This window comes from Felis catus, chromosome F1, assembly GCF_018350175.1.
Source record: "Felis catus isolate Fca126 chromosome F1, F.catus_Fca126_mat1.0, whole genome shotgun sequence".
Taxonomy (NCBI): domain Eukaryota; kingdom Metazoa; phylum Chordata; class Mammalia; order Carnivora; family Felidae; genus Felis; species Felis catus.
The window spans coordinates 46,516,372-46,537,429 of NC_058384.1; the positions used below are offsets into that span (position 1 = coordinate 46,516,372).

At 32.7% G+C, this 21,058-nt stretch overlaps 1 long non-coding RNA gene across 2 annotated transcripts in view; it reads right to left on the minus strand.

Annotated features, from left to right (window-relative positions):
• Nucleotides 1-21,058, minus strand: part of LOC111558377 — a 540,126-nt gene that overhangs the window by 237,886 nt on the left and 281,182 nt on the right. The window contains exons 1-2 of one of the 2 annotated variants that reach the window (XR_002739206.2): nucleotides 19,743-20,022; nucleotides 9,346-9,404 (exon numbers count right to left, since the gene is read on the minus strand). This is a non-coding gene — a long non-coding RNA (uncharacterized LOC111558377). Of the gene's footprint in view, nucleotides 1-9,345; nucleotides 9,405-19,742; nucleotides 20,023-21,058 lie in introns of those variants that run through there. The other variant, XR_006591608.1, reaches the window with a different exon arrangement.

Sequence of the window (21,058 nt, forward strand, 5' to 3'; positions counted from 1 at the left end):
GGTGACAAAAATAAAAATTGCCATTCATATCTTTTTAGAAAAAAATCCAACTAGAAAAACAGGGAGCAACATCTGGAAAGTTCTGGTGGAAAAAAAAAAATGACATCAACCAATTATTATATAACAGTATAAGTAGTCTTCTGAGCCTTAGGCAAAAGCAATCTTTAGTGTTTATCAGTATTTTAATACTTAGTACCCTTCCAGAAGGTCTAAATATGACTAGTTGAAATCCTGGCATTTCAATTGTATTCCAAATAGAAAGAAAATGTATGCCAAGTGTGAAAGGGCTATTCCCCAAATCTTATAATAGCACCAAATGAACATTTTTTTAAATAACTATATCACAGAATGATGAAATATGTACTCTTTTACTTAGGTACTTTGCCATCACAAATAGAAATCTGGGTTTATATTTGTGTAAAAATGAAATAAAGGATATTAGGTACACAGTGAAACCCTTTACCTTAAGGGTAAATTCCTGATATCTCCATCTCTCCCTCTCTAAAGCTTGAATCCACATAGGTCTATAACCTAAATATACAAATGGTAGACAGATAGATAGATAGATAGATAGATAGATAGATAGATAGATAGAGACATGACACACAGACATACATAAGATAGAGACAGAGATATAGATACAGTGTAACCTACATAAAAAAAGCACACCCAAACTCTGGCAAAGGAAATCTGTCTCATCCTTTGCACTTTGCATGACACATCAACATCGATACTGAAAATATTTAATTTCAGGACTTCTCTCACTTGAGTTTGTACTAGAAAACCAGCAAGTTACAAAAGGAGACAAAAATATAGAGAACAGAAAAGAAAGAAAAAATCATGGCAGCTAGGAGTGCCTAACCATTTATCTAATTAGATATATCTAATTAAATTAACTAAATTGAATATCCCAAATTTAAGTGATTTCTTAACAACAATGGAAGACAAAAAAAATTACTAAATATCACAAAATTTTTGATAGAAAATTACTGTCAACCTCTAATTATACAATCAACAAAAGTAACTTTCAATGGTAAGAGCAAGTAAGCAGTTTTTCAAAGAAATAATATATCCCATTCAAAATACAATATCTAATGGGAAATTCTAGAGTTCACATTTTAAGAAAAAAAATTATCACAGAGATTTCTGAGATGTGAAAGGAAAAGTAAGCAAAGAGAGAGTGGATATTCTAAATAAATGTTGAATAATTAAAATATTTTCACTATAACCTTGTAGTTATAAAGCTGACATGAAATGAAAACAGTGAAAAAAATAATAGGATGTTAATATAGACATGATTCTAAGAAGAGATAATCTGAGATAGAGCACACCAGAGTTCTTTAACCATCCAAATGATTAATTATAGATTTTCTAAACTACAGTCACAGAAATTTTTGCAAAGTATCCTCTTAAGTAACATTAATAGTGTTTCACACTTGTAACAACAGATGGAAAAAAGAAACAGGAAAAAAAAATCATTCAAATAAACAGTGAAAAATTAGAAAAAGAATACCATAGAAAACACAAATAGAATGTTCAAATTAGGAGAGTGAATAAACACATATCAATTAACATGAAAAATAGAATATACTTATAAACTAAAAGAAGAATTATATATATAATATATATAAGTATAATTTGCATATATACAATATGCATATATCTATATTTCTAAGAATACATATTAAATATATATCTATATATGTATATATACAAATATACTCACGCCTACATAAATGTATCTTTTTCAAAGACACAACTAAGTCATAATGATTATAAAAATTGTGAAAAAACAAACTGAAAATATAATTAGGCAAAGAGAAATTTGGTAAAGTTATGTTAACATAAGATAAGAATAAACATTAAGGCAAAGAACATTAATAAAAAATTATGATTAATACTTATTGAATCAGGATAATTTAATAATATAAATTTATAACAACTGAACCACAAAAATGCATGTAAATAAATAAGTAAACAAAAATACATATATAAATAAAGTATTCTAATTTATATAAAAGGACAATAATATTAAAGAGTGACCGTGTCCTCTTAGTAATTGGAAATAAAACAAATTACAAAAGGGGTGCCTGGGTGGCGCAGTCGGTTAAGCGTCCGACTTCAGCCAGGTCACGATCTCGCGGTCCAGGAGTTCCAGCCCCGCGTCAGGCTCTGGGCTGATGGCTCAGAGCCTGGAGCCTGTTTCCGATTCTGTGTCTCCCTCTCTCTCTGCCCCTCCCCCGTTCATGCTCTGTCTCTCTCTGTCCCAAAAATAAATAAACGTTGAAAAAAAAAAAAAAAACAAATTACAAAATACTCAAAATGAAGAAGACTTAAAGAACATGGTAACCAATTTGGTCTAAAGAACATAAACCAAACACCGACATCTGGTTTAATTACATACAGAGAAAAATTTATAAATTAAATAATTTAGAGTAACAATAAGAGATTCAACTAATGAAAAAAAATCAATAAAAAACAAAAATTAATGAAACAAGAAACCAAAAATTAAACAGAATGAAATAACAACACCAAAGTTGATTCTTTGAGAAGATAGTTTAGAAAATTGATGGATGTTTTAAAACAAATATTAAATAATCCTAAAGAGAATAAGAACACACAAAAGATGCTTTTAATATAATATAAAATTATAAAACTGAGCACGTATTAGACAACAAAGGAAAACTTTCTAAATAAATTTAAAATAAAATAATAAAATAATTTCTAAAATAATTTAGAAACATGCAGATGGCAATCTCTGCTAGGCAGTGATAAATCTAAATAGTATTAATAAAATTAGAAAAACAGAAACCACTTCCTGGTTTGATGGGAACATTCTTAACTATTGGATAAAAGAGGAAAGAAAAACCAAAATGGCAGGAAAATATATTTCTTTGTGAGTGGTATATTGTTGTTTATATAAAAGCAGTTCTTAACGCAACTCTTAAAGATATTTTCTCAGTTCATTTGTCAGAAGGTTAGAAGACCTGACACAAACACCTTTTTTTTCTCTCTGATCATTTTATTTATTTTTAGTATTTTTTCCTCTCTTGTTTTATTTGTGTATCTACTTCGTTGGTTTCCATGGAATATCATATGCAAATAATATTTGGAGAATTTGCATGTCACAAATCATTTTTATTAATAGCCTCCTGTATACTTTCTAGCTTGGCTCAACAGTGTTTTATAACCTCAGCATTATTGACATGTGGGGATAGAAATTAGTTTTGGGGGCCAGTCCTGTGTATTATAGGATGTCCATCAGCATCTCCGGCCCTCCTCATTAGATACCAGAGACAACAGTCTCAGTTCTGACAACCAAAATTATCTCCAAATGTTGCCAAATGTTTCCTTGGGAGGGGAAAGGGGTATTGTCTTTGGTTGTGTAGAATTCTCTGCACTGTATAGCAACCAGTCTCCAAAGGGTCCCAATGATTCCCACCTGTTGCTATTCACATCTTTGTTTACTTCACTCTGACACTGTACCAGAGTTAGTCTTTGTGACTAATGGTCACAAATACTAATGGTATTTGACAGAAATTATAGTATGTCACTGCCAATATTGTATTATAAAAAGACCATAGCTTCCATCTTGGATTCTCTTTCTCTTTCTTCAATCACCTGCTCTGAGGGAAGCAAGCTACCATGTTGTGTAAGCGGCCCTACCAACAATCATGGAAGTGAAGCAGGAAGCAGATTCTTTAACCCCAGTTAAGCTCTGACATGACTGAAAACCCACTATCTTAAATGCCACCTCATCAGAGAACCTGAGGCTGAACCACCCAATTGAACTATTACCAGATTTCTGATCCACAAAAACTTTAATATAATAAGCATTTGCTGTTTAAGTTGCTAAGTAGTGAAGTAATTCATTACACAGCAATAGATAATTTACAAAATCCCTAATCCCAGGAAAGTGTAGCTTTTTCAGACTTCTGTGCCTTTTCTCACTCTACTACTGTAACATCTTATGGTCCATTTCTATCTACAATTGTTTAAGTTATTATTCATGAGCGAGATACAATGATACATTATCCTAAAGACAAGACTGGCCTTACAGATACCCAATTGGTGAGTACATAAGAATGTATAAATTGTTACACTGTGGAAATTTTTGTAAACAAAGACTAAACAAAACAAAAGACATAGAGTAAATGTAAATCGTGAAAACAAAGCAATGGGTTTGTGAGATGATACAAATCTCTTCATAATCACAGCCATTCCATTTTAAATATAAACACAACCTGGAGCAACTTGTAAAATAAGAATTTACAGATTCACAACTCAGTAATGAACCTAATTCTGATAGTGGAAACCTGTTACATGTTAGGTGGGTGGATTTGGAAGATGCATGAAGATTTTAGTGATAGTAAAGAACAATCCCCAAGGTACTATGGTTACTATGGTACTAAGGTTTCCTATGGATACAGTAGGTACTATCGGTATAGTAGTAAGTTCACTTTGCTTTCCCTTCACCTTTTTTATTAAATCATACTCTGCACCATTTTTCTTAAAATAGCCTTGCACTGAATTTTTTCCCTAAACACTTGTACTTGTTTGTCTCCAACACACAACACGCTTGTTGGTTTCTACCTATTTATATCCAACAATTTGCAGCATTTTCAAACTATTTCCTTTTATAGTGAATTCCCCCTGTATATAATTATTTATTCTCTGACAGTCTAAGATCCTCATACATCCTCTAACATAATGCAATGCATGTTTTGTCTTGCTTTATTCTCTTTATCATCTGCACTTTAAGTTCATCTGAAGCCTTGTTTTCCAGTTCTTTGTTCTTATTCTCACTAAATAAAATGTTGTTCAATGCAAAATATATGATCCATACATATATAAAAATTGAGTGATCTATTTCGTGATGGTATATATACCTCTATGAGGCAATGGCGATGACAGTATACTCTCCTTGGATCCAATATTTGATAACTCCCAATACAATGAAAATATTTAACATTCATTATACTAAAAGAATAGCAATTGTGGTTCTTTTTGTTTAACACCAAAACAGACTTTTACTAGGTGTTCTGTTGATGGTAATATATAAGCAAAGAACCAAATGCATCATTTTCAAACCATGGTAAGTGAAACTTTATTTTCATTCTATGCTTCAAGATTAGAATGACATTTTGTGGCATTCAAAGGTCAGATACATTCGGTCACTGATGTTATTTTAAACCATCTATAAGGGTGCTTCTTTAAAATATATTCACTTTTGCCCGAATCAAAATATCCAATATTTTTCTAAAAGCAAGTTCATTCAATAGCACCAGCCATAGAGCCATTCACGTTGTTAAGCATTTTGTGGTGATATTCAACAGAACCTATGAAGCTCAAAGTGCTTTCAGAGTTTTTGTCAGAAAAATATTATTAATCCATTATATCATCTAATTACTATGCGATTCGAGAGTGCAATTAATCTTCCTCACAAATAACACATTACATTACAAAGCCTTATACAATCTCAGGCCCAATTCAGAAGCTACTTGGTGCATTTAATTTTCACTGATTCCCAGTTCAATAATTAGACGCTTTGTCTCTGTGTGCCCAGCATGGTAACACCAAAGTATCCGTGTTTTCTACATTTATCTTGAATAGAAGTTGTTCCAGTTCATATACCCCCAATCCTTCTTTGGACCATGACTTATAGACCTATGTGTACTTATGGGTGTGTGTCTATACATAAATGACGTCTTAATTATCTAAAAGCTGATTATTTTAGAGTAAGTTTGAAGAATGATTCTTCCTTATGACCAACAGTGGAAGGCTTACCAATTTATTTAAAATGGCGTGCATTGAATTACAAATTATGTTAAGCCTAGAAGTCACTTAAATATGAAATAAATGTGAAAATGTATAAATAGTAACATTGATGAACAGTTTATTATATGTGTGTGTTTATGTGTAAAAGGACATACACATACGAAAATGTGTTATCCACAATAACAAAAAGTTTATTTCCTAAAGTGAAAATTAACAAATCTAAACTTTGTATACAGATTCACTGGATTTCAAGGCAATTATAAGCATATAATCTTTCTTTGGTTGGAGTAAAACAATCTCTTAAAATCTAGTCACTTAAAAGAAAATTCCTTGAGATAGCATTCAAATGTATACTAACTAACTCTCATTGTTTAAAAACTTGCATTATTCCCTGGAGGTTATTTCATGATCCACAGTAACTTAGAACTTTTTCAATTACAATTATATAAAATTATTACCTCCTAGTTTATTTTCTCAGTTATCTAACTCTGCATATGACTTATTTCTATGTATGTGTTTACCTCTCCTTTAAAAGTAAAAAAAAAGTTACATTGGATTTTAATAGTTCTTTTCTTCTCTATTGTAAGCTCTATTTTTTTTAATTTTTTAATGTTTATTTTTGTGAGAGAGAGACAGAGCCCATACACACACACACACACACACACACACACACACACACACACACACGTATATATATATGTATATATACATATGTATATATATATGTATATGTATATATGTATATATGTATATACATACGTGTGTGTGTATATATACATGTGTGTGTATGTATGTATATATATATATATATATATATGGATTAGTGACTATATATATGTATATATATATATATATATGGATTAGTGACTATATATATATATATATATATATATATATATAGTCACTAATCCATAGAAAAGAAAAATAATTATTGGGGCACCTGGGTAGCTCAGTTGGTTAAGCGTCCAATTCTTGGTTTTGACTCAGGTCATGCTCTCACAGTTCATGAGATCAAGCTCCACGTAGGGCTCTGTGCTGACAGTGCAGAGCCTGCATGGGATTCTCTCTCTCCCTCTCTCTCTGCCCCTCCCCTGTCTCTCTCTCCTCTCTCTGTGTGTCAAAATAAATAAATAAACTTTAAAAAATTATTAAAACATGCATGTATTATGGGACATTATTTTTGTTAGTGACTGAATTAATAATAATAATATACTATTGGTCAAAATTCCTGTTCTTATAGTCCTTAATTTTGCTATAATTCATAGTTACATATATTTATGAACAATATTCAAAATCTAGCCTTTTGAATATGGTTATAGGACATAGGTTATAGAAATGGCAAATGGTTAAGTAATAACTGAAGAAGGAATTGAAGATGGCAATAATAACAAACAGATTGGCCAAATTTGGTGTGTGGCTGCTAGCAGATTCTTAGAACATTTTACTTTTTGTTTTGCTTTATTTACTTAGGAAGATGATTGTATCTGCTGCTATTTGGTTGCTAGTAAATACTCTAGAAAGATTTCAAGGGGAGCAAAAGCATCAATGATAAATTATCTTGGGAAAAATTGAGTAGTAACTATTAATAATTCATATTTCTGATTTTTCATAATTCTAAGAACAAACATATACAAAGAGTAAAGTGAAATTAATGGAAGGCAGAAATATGAAACTATAAGGGAGTATCAGCTGGTAATGATATTTTATGTTTAAAACATAGCATATTTTTCAGACATATTTTTAGGAAAAAGGGAGTTGTTGACGATACTCAGAAATAATTCTCTAACCCAGAAAAACAATTAGCTTATCTATAATGCAGTGTATTTCGATGGTATGTTACTTTCAAAATATTTACAATACAAAATACTTCCTTGGGATACTCTTAAAGTTTCTGTTTTTTTAATGTTTATTTTATTTTTGAGAGAGAAAGAGAGAACACACAGGCAGGGAAGGGGCAGAGAGAGCAAGACAGAGGATCCCAAGATGGCAGAAGAGAGTCCCATGTGGAGCTCAAACTCACAAACCATGAGATCTTGACTTGAGCCTAAGTCGACACTTAATCAACTGAGACAGCCAGGTTCCCTGGGATCCTATAGGTTTAAAATAGGGGATGTACTTTCATCTAATATTTAAATATTTTCCACTACCGCTATTACCCATGCTCTTTGCCATAATTTTGGCCATAAAGGTGGATATTCTAATATATAACAATGAATTAAATCTAAAAATAGGACAATCCAAAAAAGGACAACTGAGACTCTTCAAAAGTAAATGTTATTTAGTATACTTACAGTGTTATAGTAAGCAAACTTTGGATTTTGTACCTGCTGCTGATATAAGCAGAATGAATTAATATATAATATAAAAATTATTATTACCTCACTATTACATTTTTCACTGACTCTAAAATATCTTACTTTTCTCCTGTTACATTTCTTTATCACCCATTTATTTTTTTATTTAAATGGGTAATTATATACATATACTGTGAATACATTTTAATATTCTGCATACTAGAGATTCCATAAATTAAATTCCTCTTTCAAAACAATGCCCAGACATAAAAATGATGGCATCTGACGACATATACACCAATATGGACAGTCATGGCAACCTGGATCAGGATAGGTAATTCCTACCATTCTTTTTGTTTGTCTGCTTATCTGTTTTAATTCATTTACAAAAGAAAGGACGTGACCTTCTCTGCCTAGCCAGATATCTGAGATTGGAAGTAACCTTCATCCTCTTACTTTAAAGAGAATAAAGGTTAGGGGGCCTGGGTGGCTCAGTCAGTGAAGCGTCCTACTTTGGCTCAGGTCATGATCTCCTGGTTTGTGAGTTGGAGTCCCGCTTTGGCCCTGTGCTAACAGCTCGGAGCCTGGAGCCCGCTTTGGATTCTGTGTCTCCCTCTCTCTCTGCCCCTCCCCCACCCATGTGCTATCTCTCTTTGTCTCTCAGAAATAAATAAATGTAAAAAAAAAAAATTTAAGAGAATAAAGGTTTTAATTCATGGGTTTCACAATGGCAAAGTAATTAGAGGAATCTTGGCAAATTAAGTGTATATGTAACATGGATACCTATCCTGGATTATGTGTAGGAGACCATTTTAAACTGTATAAGGATAAAGGAAAAATCTTTAATATACGAATGCAAATAAAATGAAAGCATATGAGTGCTTTAATACTAAGCAATCAGTAAACACCTTGATCTCTACAGTCATAGAAAGTTAAAAACTAAGCAGAGACAATTGATAATAGTATTATATACTATAGTCTTTCTCTATATTTCTTTTCACCTTCCTAATTTTCTTCAAATTGTTCTAGGTTACTTCTTTCAAAAGAAAAGCCAATACATTTTTCTTAAGAGTTTAATTTGCCTACAAAACATTTAAAAAGAAAGTACTAAAATGGCTTGAATTGAAGAATAAATTAAGTAATGCAATATATGTCATTTTGTAATACACAGGAAATTCTCCAGTGAGAGTTAGTGTTTTTAGGTTAATGTGAGCTTCGGGCTTTGTTTAAATTTGTGCACATTACTAAATTGTGTGAAAATGCAGGGACCCACCTGAATGAAGCAAAACATCTTGGATCAGGATACAAATTTGATTGCAGCAAAGACAGAATCTGAAATTAAAATTTAACAATTTATCATGTTTGTTCAACATCAATTCACCATTTCCTGTGATGAATTAAGATGGGGTAATATTTCAATATCATTATGTAGAAATTTATACACTTCAAATATGAACTCTAGTAAATAAAATTAAAATATTATAATTCATAACACTATTAATGGCCGAAGTGATCTCAGTATTAAAAGAGTAAGATGTATAAAGTTAAAGAATTTTTTAAAAACACCATCATAACACCTTACAAAAAGAGTGACTCTTAGGTATTTATTCACATAGGAATTCTTTGGCTGTTGAGCAAATAACAGGGGTGTTGTGAGTTTTTTCTTTAGGATTCTAATAAACTACCATGACTACTTATCTTTGCCTGTTGTTAGATGAACACTCTGAAATAATATATTTAATAATTACTATCATTATTTTTAAGAATGAAGTCTGATTTGCTATGCATTTAGACAATTAAAATGTTTCACATGAAATTTCTGCCAGTCATGTGTTTAAGCTTGGTGCATAATCATGGCATATACAGTGTTTCTTTGTTTGGGGTTTTAAAACTAGTTTTTCTGTAATGGATTTATATACCCAGTCCATAATCTTTATTTCACTCACCCCATTCAACTTGTTTAATCAATTTGTACATTACATTTCCTTCATTTCCAAACTGTTTCAATTTTCTTTAGTTAGAAAACAAATTATCTAAATGTCAGCCAATTTTATTTGTACCACCACTGCGTCAATCATTTCTTAATATGTGTGCCCATTCCTGCCCAGTAACTAATATTTTATATTGTAGCTTAATAATATTTTAAGAAAAATTATTCTATATTCTTTTAATATTTTCAAATTTTATTTTTATTTGAACTAAATTAATTATGTGAGTGTCCTGAGGGAGAATTTAAGTCTTCCATTCAGGAATATTCCTGAGATATATATTTCTTAAAATAGTAAGATGTATAGGTCTTTATATTCTTCATAAAGTGTTATATAGATTTTTATGCTTTTACAAATCATATTATATTTAAATGTTGAAATATAATTTTTGTATCTCATTTTTTTGTGGGTTCAGTTATAACATATAATTTATACTATTTGGTTATTTGGTCATTGTGTATATAATCATGTTTTAATAATATTATAGATAATATACTTAAGGTTATCTTATCTTGCTTCTTTGAAAAATAAGTGAAAGAAGAATTTGGGAAGTTCCATCCAAAACTTCCATAAATTATAAAAGCAATCTAGAAACAACACTAAAACATCATTCACACTGTCAGCCAAACAGCTGCTGTACTAATGAGGAAAAGAGAATTTGACATACAGTACATCTGTATTCCTTTTTCTGATCATAACTCATTAAACATTTCATCTGTTGACACCAAAAGCTAGTTCTATAAACTATGATGGATGCAGTTAAAATAAAATACTAACATATAGTGGTCTATAAATAAAATGAAAATGTTGTACTGGGTTTTATTTATACGCAGTAAGATGTTATGACATTCGCTAATTGATGGGCTCCATAAAATGCAGTTTAGTCCATTGGAAGCTTGTAATTATGTAATAATTATTTTAATATTAGAAGTAATTATTCAGATGTTACATGTATTTGGTTAATTGGGTTTCCATTTGCTAATGCAGCATCATTATGCTTCTTTCATCAGAAACTGGAAATAGAATTCGTCTATTTTGTAATTTTAAAAAATGACCAAAGTAATCACACTCTTATTTCAAGACATTAACTGAGACATTACTATAGTACACTGAACAAGATTTCATGAAACAATGACCATAGTTTCAACCATCCCAGGTGTCTCTTCGAACAAAATATTTACCCTGCTGTACCCTGATGTCATTATCTGCAACATAATTATTTAAAGTCACCAAGGGCTCTTCAGCTAAACTAAGCTCCTTCTGTTCTATTAGATACCCTCAACAAGTAACACTTAAGGACGGTGAACATAAGATCTCCCAGCAACATTCTCTGATATACAATTAAATGCTATGTGATAGGTTTATATTTGAAGATCAATCTGTCTTAGCTTGGCTGCTATAATAAAATACCATATAATGGGTGGCTTAAGCAACAGACATTTATTTCTTACAGGTCTGGAGGCTAGGAAACCTGAGATCAGGGTATCAACATGGTTGAGTTCTGGTGACAGCTCTCTTTCTGGTTTCCAGATGGCTGACTTCTCACTGTATCCTCACCTGGTAGAGAAGGAAGCCCTGGGGTCTCTTTCCCCTCTTATTAGGGTACTGAGCCCACCATTAAGACTTGACTCTCATGATCTCATCTAGACCTAATTATTTCCTAATGCCCCATCTCTTGATATATCACTTGGGGTTTAGGGGTTCAACATATGAATTTGGGTGGACATAAATATTCACTCCTTAATATATGTATTTTCTCTACATTTCCACCATCTTCCGTTCTCGCAAAGGTACCAAAAGGTCAATATTTTATATCCCCTAAACTCTACCTAGACCAAAATAAGAAAAAGGTAGTGCAATTTCATAAAGTCTCCATGTAATAAAAGTTTATAGAAATGAATTGCTATTCAGAAAAGTGAAAAACAGAAAAAATTTCCATGAGCACTTGCAGAATTTGCTTTTTTATGGTAATTTTTGTTTATTCCTTTTTTTCAAAACTAAGATCAGAATAAGTGAAGCTGGAGGAGAAATATTCAAAAGTAAAAAGTAGAGAGACTGGAAGATTTGAAGAGAAAATAAGAAGAAAAATATTTAGTCTTCAAGATAAAAAATAAATAAAATGAATATAATTTGGCCCCTAAGGGTCCTCCCATGCAGCTGCATCACCACCTCATTGCCCATCAATAACACTGTTATGGATTGAATTCTACAACCCCAAAATTCGTCTGTTGATGTCATAATCCCAAGTCCTTCAGAATGTGCCCATCTTTGGAAATAGAGTCATGGCAAATGTAATTAGTTAAGAAGAGGTCATGCTGGAATAGGATGGGCTCTTAATCCAATATGACTGGTGTCCTTTAAAAATGGGAAATCTGGGCACAGACACACACACAGAGAATGACATGTAAAGATGAAGGCAAAAACTGGGACAATACAGCAAAAGCCATGGAACACAAAAGATTGCCAGTGATCACCAGAAGCAGGGGGAAGGGGCTAGAAGAGATTCTCCCCCATCACTTCCAGAAGGAACCAGCCTTGTCAACACATTTATCTTAGACTTTTAGCCTCCAGAACTTAGAGAAAATAATTTTTTGTTGTTTAAACTGACCAGTTTGTGGTACTTTCTTATGAAGGCACTAGGAAACTAACACAAACACTACTCTAAACAATATGTAAACAAATAAGGAATGAATTCACTTGTGAAATATTCGCTTTCTCAGGCCCCTTCCAGAAGTAAGTCCACAATATTTTCTACCATGTAATAGAATATTTTAACAATGGACTGATACGAAGTTTATAATTTCTTCACTTCTATGGTTTAAAATATTTGTCACAGAGTTTGCTAAACAGTTCCAAGTGTAAACTTGATTAGTAAGAGAGGAAAATATTTTGGTAATGAATATGTAATTCCTTTCTTTTTAACAACTCCTACCACTCTGCCCAGAACTGAGGATGTTGGTCGCTTTATGCAAGCTACCATAGTCAGTTCACTATCAATCAGAAAATCTTTACTATGTACTGAGGAAAGGGATTCTCTTATACTCAAATCTGTTTTATTTTGTTTTATACATGAAAACATTAGTCTATTATACAGCAGTGATCTATAAGGAGATAAGTCACAATATTATGGTTTTTACCAAGATTTAAGGACTACTCTGATGCTGAAACTTTTCCAAAAGGTTTTTAAAAGAATGTAACAGATCTTAGAAGCTTTCAGATTACACCTAAATTAAGACCTGCTTTCTTTGTAAAATTCTGTGGTTAGAAACATGATTTCTATTAGAGAGTTCGATTTGCTGCAGTTCACATGAAATAAATAATAATAACGTATGTAAGTGTTTTTAAATTAACCTAAAATAAAAAGCTGCAAAAATTATTTTCACTCAATATAACAACATGTATCACCATAGTCCCTGGCAGTTTTTAGAATCTTGACCTTTTGACTTCATGAGCTTCCTACCTGACACTACATTTTAAAATTTCATGACATTTTTGAAAGCTGTTATCATGATAACTTTCTGGACTGTTTTAAAGAAACAGTGTTAACACTTAAAAAAATCTGTTTGTCAAAGGCAATTTAGGATAGAGAAATGGTTATGAAAATATATTTGGAAATACAGAATCACCATAAATCACAGTATTTCTTTTCCTTTGGCATTGCATGATCTTCCTGATGACTTCAAAGCGTTAGTGTTGCTTCCAAAAGAGATTGACCTAGCTACTGTCTGTGCATTCAATCCTCAAAAATGACATGTTTTTGATCCTCAAAAAATACATGAGTTAAATCTTTTATTATTGACATGAAAGAAATTGTATCCTGAAATATATCATAGCAATTATTGTTTTTAAAAACTATCAATAAAATTGTTAAGATTACTTAATTGTCCCAAATTTAGTTCTTGGCCTCATGTAAATAAAGCCTACTTCCTGGAGAATTTCTGTAAAATAAAATAACAACAGCAATAGCAGCAAAAATAACATGTAACGTTTTAAAATGGTAAAGAACCAAGACAAATCAAGGAGAAACAGTCAATTCAATAAACTGGCCAGAATTCAAGTTGGTGTGCGTATGATTTAGGACATTATCTATTGCCATGATTAATATGGGTAATTACTTTCACTACAAAGGTATCACTTTTGCCTTTATTCTTTTGTGGAACTCATTCTTGAAATTGTGTATTTGGTGAAGAAAAAAAATACAATTTCCCTCTGCAGCATCTTTTAATAATGATTAAATGAATAATTGTTTATTTTCCTAGGTTCCCCACCTTAATATGTGAGACTATGGATATTGCTTAGGTGAAGAGAAAAAATACAAATAAGAAAAACACTATATGTTACCTACAGTTGTGGGACAAATTATTCCAACTCAGCCAGTCAAAACAACCAATTTTTTTAGCTCACAGTTTCTGTGGTACAGGAAACCAGATACAGGTTAGCTATATGTTTCTGGTTCAAGGTTTTTCAGGAGGTTGCAGGCAAGCTGTAAACCAAGGCTGTGTTATTTTCTGAAGCCTTGGCTGAGAGTGAGATCCTGCTCATTCATGTAGTTATTAGCAGGCCCTCGTTTCTCTTCATGCAAGCATCTCTATAAGGTTCCCTAATGACACAGTAAATGGCTTCCCAGGACAATGCAAGGCAAAGCTGAGAGAACACAAAGACAGAAGCCACCACCTTTTTATGACTTAACTTCAGTATGACATTCTACAAACTCTGCCATATTTTATTTGTTAGAAGTCAAGCAATAAGTCTAGATAACACTGAGAGCAGGAAGGATTAACAAGTATGCCAGGGGGCAAAGATAAATGGGACCAACCTTAGAGCCTGTTTTCCACAATGATCCCAGGCCATGCATGTGTCCAATAAGTACTTCAGAAATATAAAGGATACAGATGTGTTGAAAATAAAATGTAATGTCTTTACCAATGAAAAGCAAGGCATGAAAACACATGGCGTTGACATTTATTCAAAAGTAGCTTACATTTTATTATATTTTATGTCTATTAAATTAGATAATATATGGGACTTTAGCAGAATAAGTGAAGTTGAGAACATGGTATAAAAAGACTAGTGCTCTAGGAGTTTGAAATAGCTCAGCAAAGCTGTCAAAGGCTTATTTGCATAAAGCCCAAGACTTGCTATGGGATTCATTTAAGAAAGATGTAGGTATTAATAGGCTTTAAGAATTACTAACAACAACAACAATTAGAGGTAGAATTTGTCCTCTACCTTTTAGATCAAACTCCTCAAGAGTAGGAATTCACCATGAAGAAGGAGAGAGAGAGATTCTCTGGGATTCCTATTGTGGTATGTTAAGAGATAATTTTATTTTCAGCATTAAACTCTATTTCTCACATTCCTCTGCCAGGCCTATTATTGTTTCAAATATATTTACAGTAGATGCTGTAAAAATAAAGGGTGCACCTGACTCCCAGGAGAATAGCTATCAAATTTAATTGCTATAATTTTCACATTTAGATCTGACAAAAGAAATCTCCCTACTAGAGATTAAACGTGTTGAAATTAAAATAGACAGAACAAAATCATCCAAGCATCCATGGGTGGAAAACAGATTAGTGAATAATTTTTTAAAAATGAAAATCTTCATACCTCATGTCCAAATATTAAACACTAGAAAATAACTGTATAGAATAATTAGGGGAAAAAAAAAAGATTTGTGAGCTACAGCTTTACAACTCAGCCACAGAGCACCCATGTGTGAAACAACAGAAATATTTGATCATAGGTGCAATAATTGAGGAAAAATAGCACCCAGATACGCTTCCTGATGGGAAAATGATTAAAAAAATTAATCCATCAAATTACAAGAATAGGCTACAATAAAGAACTATAGAATGGAAAATTATAGTATAAAAGGACATACAGTAGGCATTGAAAGGAACTAATACTGTATTCTACTTGAATACTTGTTATTAATGTAGAGATAACAGAGAAAAGCCATAAATAATTTTTAAATAAACATATGTGAAACCAAAACAAAAAAAATAATATTAAAAATCTGGCTATGAAGCTTCACATATTGCCAATGAATAAGAGTTTTGGAAGGGCATAGGAAATAAAGGTACATATATTTTGAAAATATATGGGTGATTTCCAATAGATATCTTCTCTTTGCAATTAAAAATATATAAATATAGGTGTAATAATTTAAATTATAACTCTACTATTTGAAATATAAAAAAAAACAGGATTTCCAGAATGCTAAAGGAAAATAATAGAAAATAGTTTTAAAAAAATTACAATCTTTTATTTTGCCAATCCATTTGCACTTATTTCTTGGCACAGATAATCATTTCAATTGACAAAAATATTATCATTAAATGTGAATTAAAACAACATAACACAAAATATTGTTGAGTATTTTCCAGATAATTAGGTTAAAATAATTAAGTCACTTACTGAGTATATAGTGTAAAGAGAAAGAAGCAAATATAAATCAAGAAAGCATAGAAATGAACAAAACAAAAATTGTGATGTATATATAATGCTCAGCATGGGAATTATCTCTTGGGATTTCTTGGAATTCCCCTCTCACTCCCTCTGGCCCTCTCCCCCACTAGCTTTCGTTCTTTCTCTCTTCCTTTGAAAATAAAAAATAAAATAAAATTATCTTTTTTCAAATGGAAACAAAACAAATGAACAAAGGGGAAAAGAGAGGGAGGCAAACCAAGAGACAAACTCTTAACTATAGAGAACAAACTGATGGCTACCAGAGGGAATGTGGGTGGGGGGATGGGTAAAATAGATGATGGAGATTACCAGTACATTTGCTGTGATGAGCACGAATGTTGCACAGCAGTGTTGAATCACCATATTGCACACCTGAAACTAATATTACACTGTTTATTAACTGACTGGAATTTAAATACAAACTTAAAAAAAGAAAGAAAAGAAAAATTAAAATTAAGTCCTATGGCTTCGATCATAAAGGCATCTGTAATATAGTGAACTAAACTATATAAAAGCAATAGCAATACAGAAAATATTGAATTCTGCCTACAGCAGACAACATTGCAACTGAGCAGTCCACCCACCAAAAAAACTAGAAAAATTAGAAAAAGTAAGAACACTGTTATTTGAAGTTATCAGTGAATTACCAACAGAACAAGTATTTCAGGGGCCAAGGTCCTGAAAAGAAGAAAAGAAAGTACTGAGATAGGGAAAATACTTGGTTTCATTTTATCATCAAAATATTTACTAATTCTGACTGAAGAGAGTCTAAGAATTTGAACAAGGTTTAGATATTTCTATAGATTTATGTGGACATCAAAAATGGAGTTAATGACCCACTAGGGAACATGAACCTGGTAAACATTGCATGATTCTTGGTTACACTCTAAAGTAAAATTGAAATCAAAATGGACCAAGTTACCCTAAAACTAAAACCAGTGAATAAACTCATTCAGCTATTCAATAAAGGATACCTGTCTCTACCCTAATAGTTTGCTAATATCAGAAAAAAAAAATCTAGATTTGAAGAAGATAATCTCACCGAGTAACTAAATTAATCTCTAAATATTTTATGTACTATATAAATAATATTTTACACCATATGCCTAATAAAAATCAAACAGATTATTAACAAAAGGGCAACCTCCTGAATGGAGAAAATATTCACAAATGATATATCCAATAGGGGTTAATATCCAAAATACATAAAGAACTTGCACAACTCAACACCAAAGAGACCCAAATAATCCAATTAAAAGTGAGCATTTCTCGGAAGAAAATATACAGATAGCCAACAGGCACATGAAAAGATGTTCAACATCATTAATCATCAGGAAAATGTGAATCAAAACCACAATGAGATATCACTTCACATGATTAAAATTAAAAACAGAAAAAACAACAATATTGGCAAGGATATGGACAAAAAGGAACCCTCATGCACTTTTGGTGGGAATAGAAACTGTTGTAACCACTTTCAAAAACAGTATGGAGATTCCTCAAAAAATTAAAAATAGAATTATCATATGATCCAGTAATTCCACTCATGGGTTTTTACCCAAATAATACAAAAATCATAATTCAAAAAGATATATGTATTCTCATGTTTCTTTCAGCATTATTTACAGTAGACAAGATATGGAAGCAGCCCATGTGTTCACTGATATACAAATGTATAAAGAACAGTGGTGTATATATACACCATGGAATATTTTCAGTCATAAAAAAAGAACGAAATCTTGTCATTTGCAAAAACATGGATGTGTCTACAGTATATAATGCCAAGTGAATTAAGTCAGAGAAAGACAAATACGATATGGAATTTAAGAAAGACAGTAAATGAACAAAGAAAAAGAGAGGCAAACCAAAAATAGACTGCTAACTATAGAGAACAAGCTGATGGTTACCAGAGGGGACATGGGGGACAGGGGTGGGTGACATAGGTGAGCAGGATTAAGAGTATACTGATGAGCCCTGAGTAATGTATAGAGTTGTTGAATCACTATATTGTACACCTGAAACTAACATAACATTATATGTTCATTATACTGAAATTGAAATTAAAAAAAAAAGTTAGGGACACCTGGGTGGCTCACGGTCAAACATCAACTCCTGATTTCAGCTCAGATCGTGATCACACAGTTGTGAGATAGAGCCCTGGGTCAGGCTCTGCACTGAGTGTGGAGCCTGCTTGGGACTCTCTCTCTCCCTCCTTCTCTGCCACTCCCCTGCTTGTGTTTCTCTCTCTCTCTCTCTTTCTCTTTCTCTCCCTCAAAATTAATAATTTTTTTAATTATAAAAATATAATACCTATTTGTGTTATAAGATACACCCAAAAAGTTCATAGCAAACTAGAAATGAAATATATTTAACCTGAGTGAGAGTATCTACAAAAGTAACCCATAGAAAATCATCATTATTTTTTAAAGATTTTATTTTTAAGTAATCGCTACACCAAATGTGGGGCTTGAGCCCATAATTCTGAAAATAAGAGTCACATGCTCCATCAACTGAGCCAGCCAGGTGCCCCTAGAAAACATTATTCTTAATGGTTATATTTTGAAAGATTTCTTACAGCTATGGGTATTAAAATAACTATCCCAATACTCTAGTCCTCTTTAATATTGTATCAGAAATTATAGCCTATAAAGTAATGTAAAATAATAACAGTACTGGTGATAGTAAAAGTTACAAATACTATATAATAATAATAATAATTACTATTACAGCATAAAATAATAATTATCACTATTATTATTATACCAGCTTATAAGGACTCACAGAGAGAATCCTCCTACAGTGCAATATTGTGGAATGTCAGCACGACTTTCCAGCATGCAGAAATGTATATAACAGGACTCATCATAAAAGAAAAGAGACGTAATAGAGAATAAGTGTTTGATAAGCTTCTAGCCATCTCTCTACCATGCTTGGGAAGATCAAAGCAGATAGAGTAACAGAAATTTTAAAGTAGAATAGACAAAAATTCAGCTGAGAGTATCTCTAGAGCCTAAGGTAGCAAAGGAAAAACACAATTTGACTGCAGAACCCAAAACAGGCTTGCATTTTGGAAATATATGATACAGTGGCTGGAAGGAATGAGACCAGGGTTTAAATGAAAGATTCCAGTAATCAGAAGTCAAAACATGAACTAATCAATCTCCTTATTGCATTCTACCTTATTTCATCAATCTAGCTATTAGGTACTCACCTATAAGCAAAAAACTTCAGATGACCGTTCTTTTAAAGAACTGCATGGATTGAGTCAAGGAAAGCAAACTAAAGTGCAACCTGTTTCACCAAGACAAACTCTTCTGTGTTCTATTGCTGTATGTAATGAACTACCTTGCTCTGCTCTCTTCCCAGAACATGTAGAAGCAAGCATGTCAGTCAAAAAGTACAAGCCACTTGCACACAGCTCTCACTTGGTCATCATCAGGCCCACTGATTTAAACTACCTGTCACAGTGGAGCGCCTGGGTGGCGCAGTCGGTTAAGCGTCCGACTTCAGCCAGGTCACGATCTCGCGGTCCGATCTCGCGATCCGATCTCGCGGTCCGGGAGTTCGAGCCCCGCGTCGGGCTCTGGGCTGATGGCTCAGAGCCTGGAGCCTGGTTCCGATTCCGTGTCTCCCTCTTCTCTGCCCCTCCCCCGTTCATGCTCTGTCTCTCTCTGTCCCAAAAATAAATAAACGTTGAAAAAAAAAATTAAAAAAAAAATAAACTACCTGTCACTGAAAACTTCCATTCTCCATGCCAAAGGCTGCTACCTTGTAAAGGCTTACATCATCTTATGCCTGAATTTCTGTAATACCATTCTCCTATTTTTTTTTATTTTTATGGCAGCTTTATTTTTTTAAATATATGAAATTTATTATCAAATTGGTTTCCATACAACACCCGGTGCTCATCCCAACAGGTGCTCTCCTCAATACCCATCACCCACCTTCCCCTCCCTCCCACCCCCCATCAGCCCTCAGTTTGTTCTCAGTTTTTAAGAGTCTCTTATGCTTTGGCTCTCTCCCACTCTAACCTCTTTTTTTTTTTCTTCTCCTCCCCCATGGGTTCCTGTTAAGTTTTTCAGGATCCATTCTCCTATTTAGTCTTTTGTTTCCACTCTTGCCTCTCGTCTCTCACACTAACATTAATTCACTATTTTGTGAACTTTTAAACACATACCTCAAATCACATCACTCCCTTTGCTTTAAAATCCTAATAAGAGGCTTCCACAACATTTAAATGCCATCTAAATAGGTCACATGGCTTAGGAAACCCTGCATTATTTGGACACTGAAAACTTTTCAAACTTAACTCTTTAAAATACTCCTTCATTGGGCCACCTTGGTGGCTCAGTCAGTTAAGCGTCCGACTTCAGCCCAGGTCATGATCTTGCGGTCCGTGGGTTCGAGCCCCGCGTCCAGCTCTGTGCTGACAGCCTGGATCCTGCTTCAGATTCTGTGTCTCCCTCTGTCTCTTCCCCTTCCCCACTTTCACTCTCTCTCTCAAAAATAAGTAAAACCTTAAAAAAA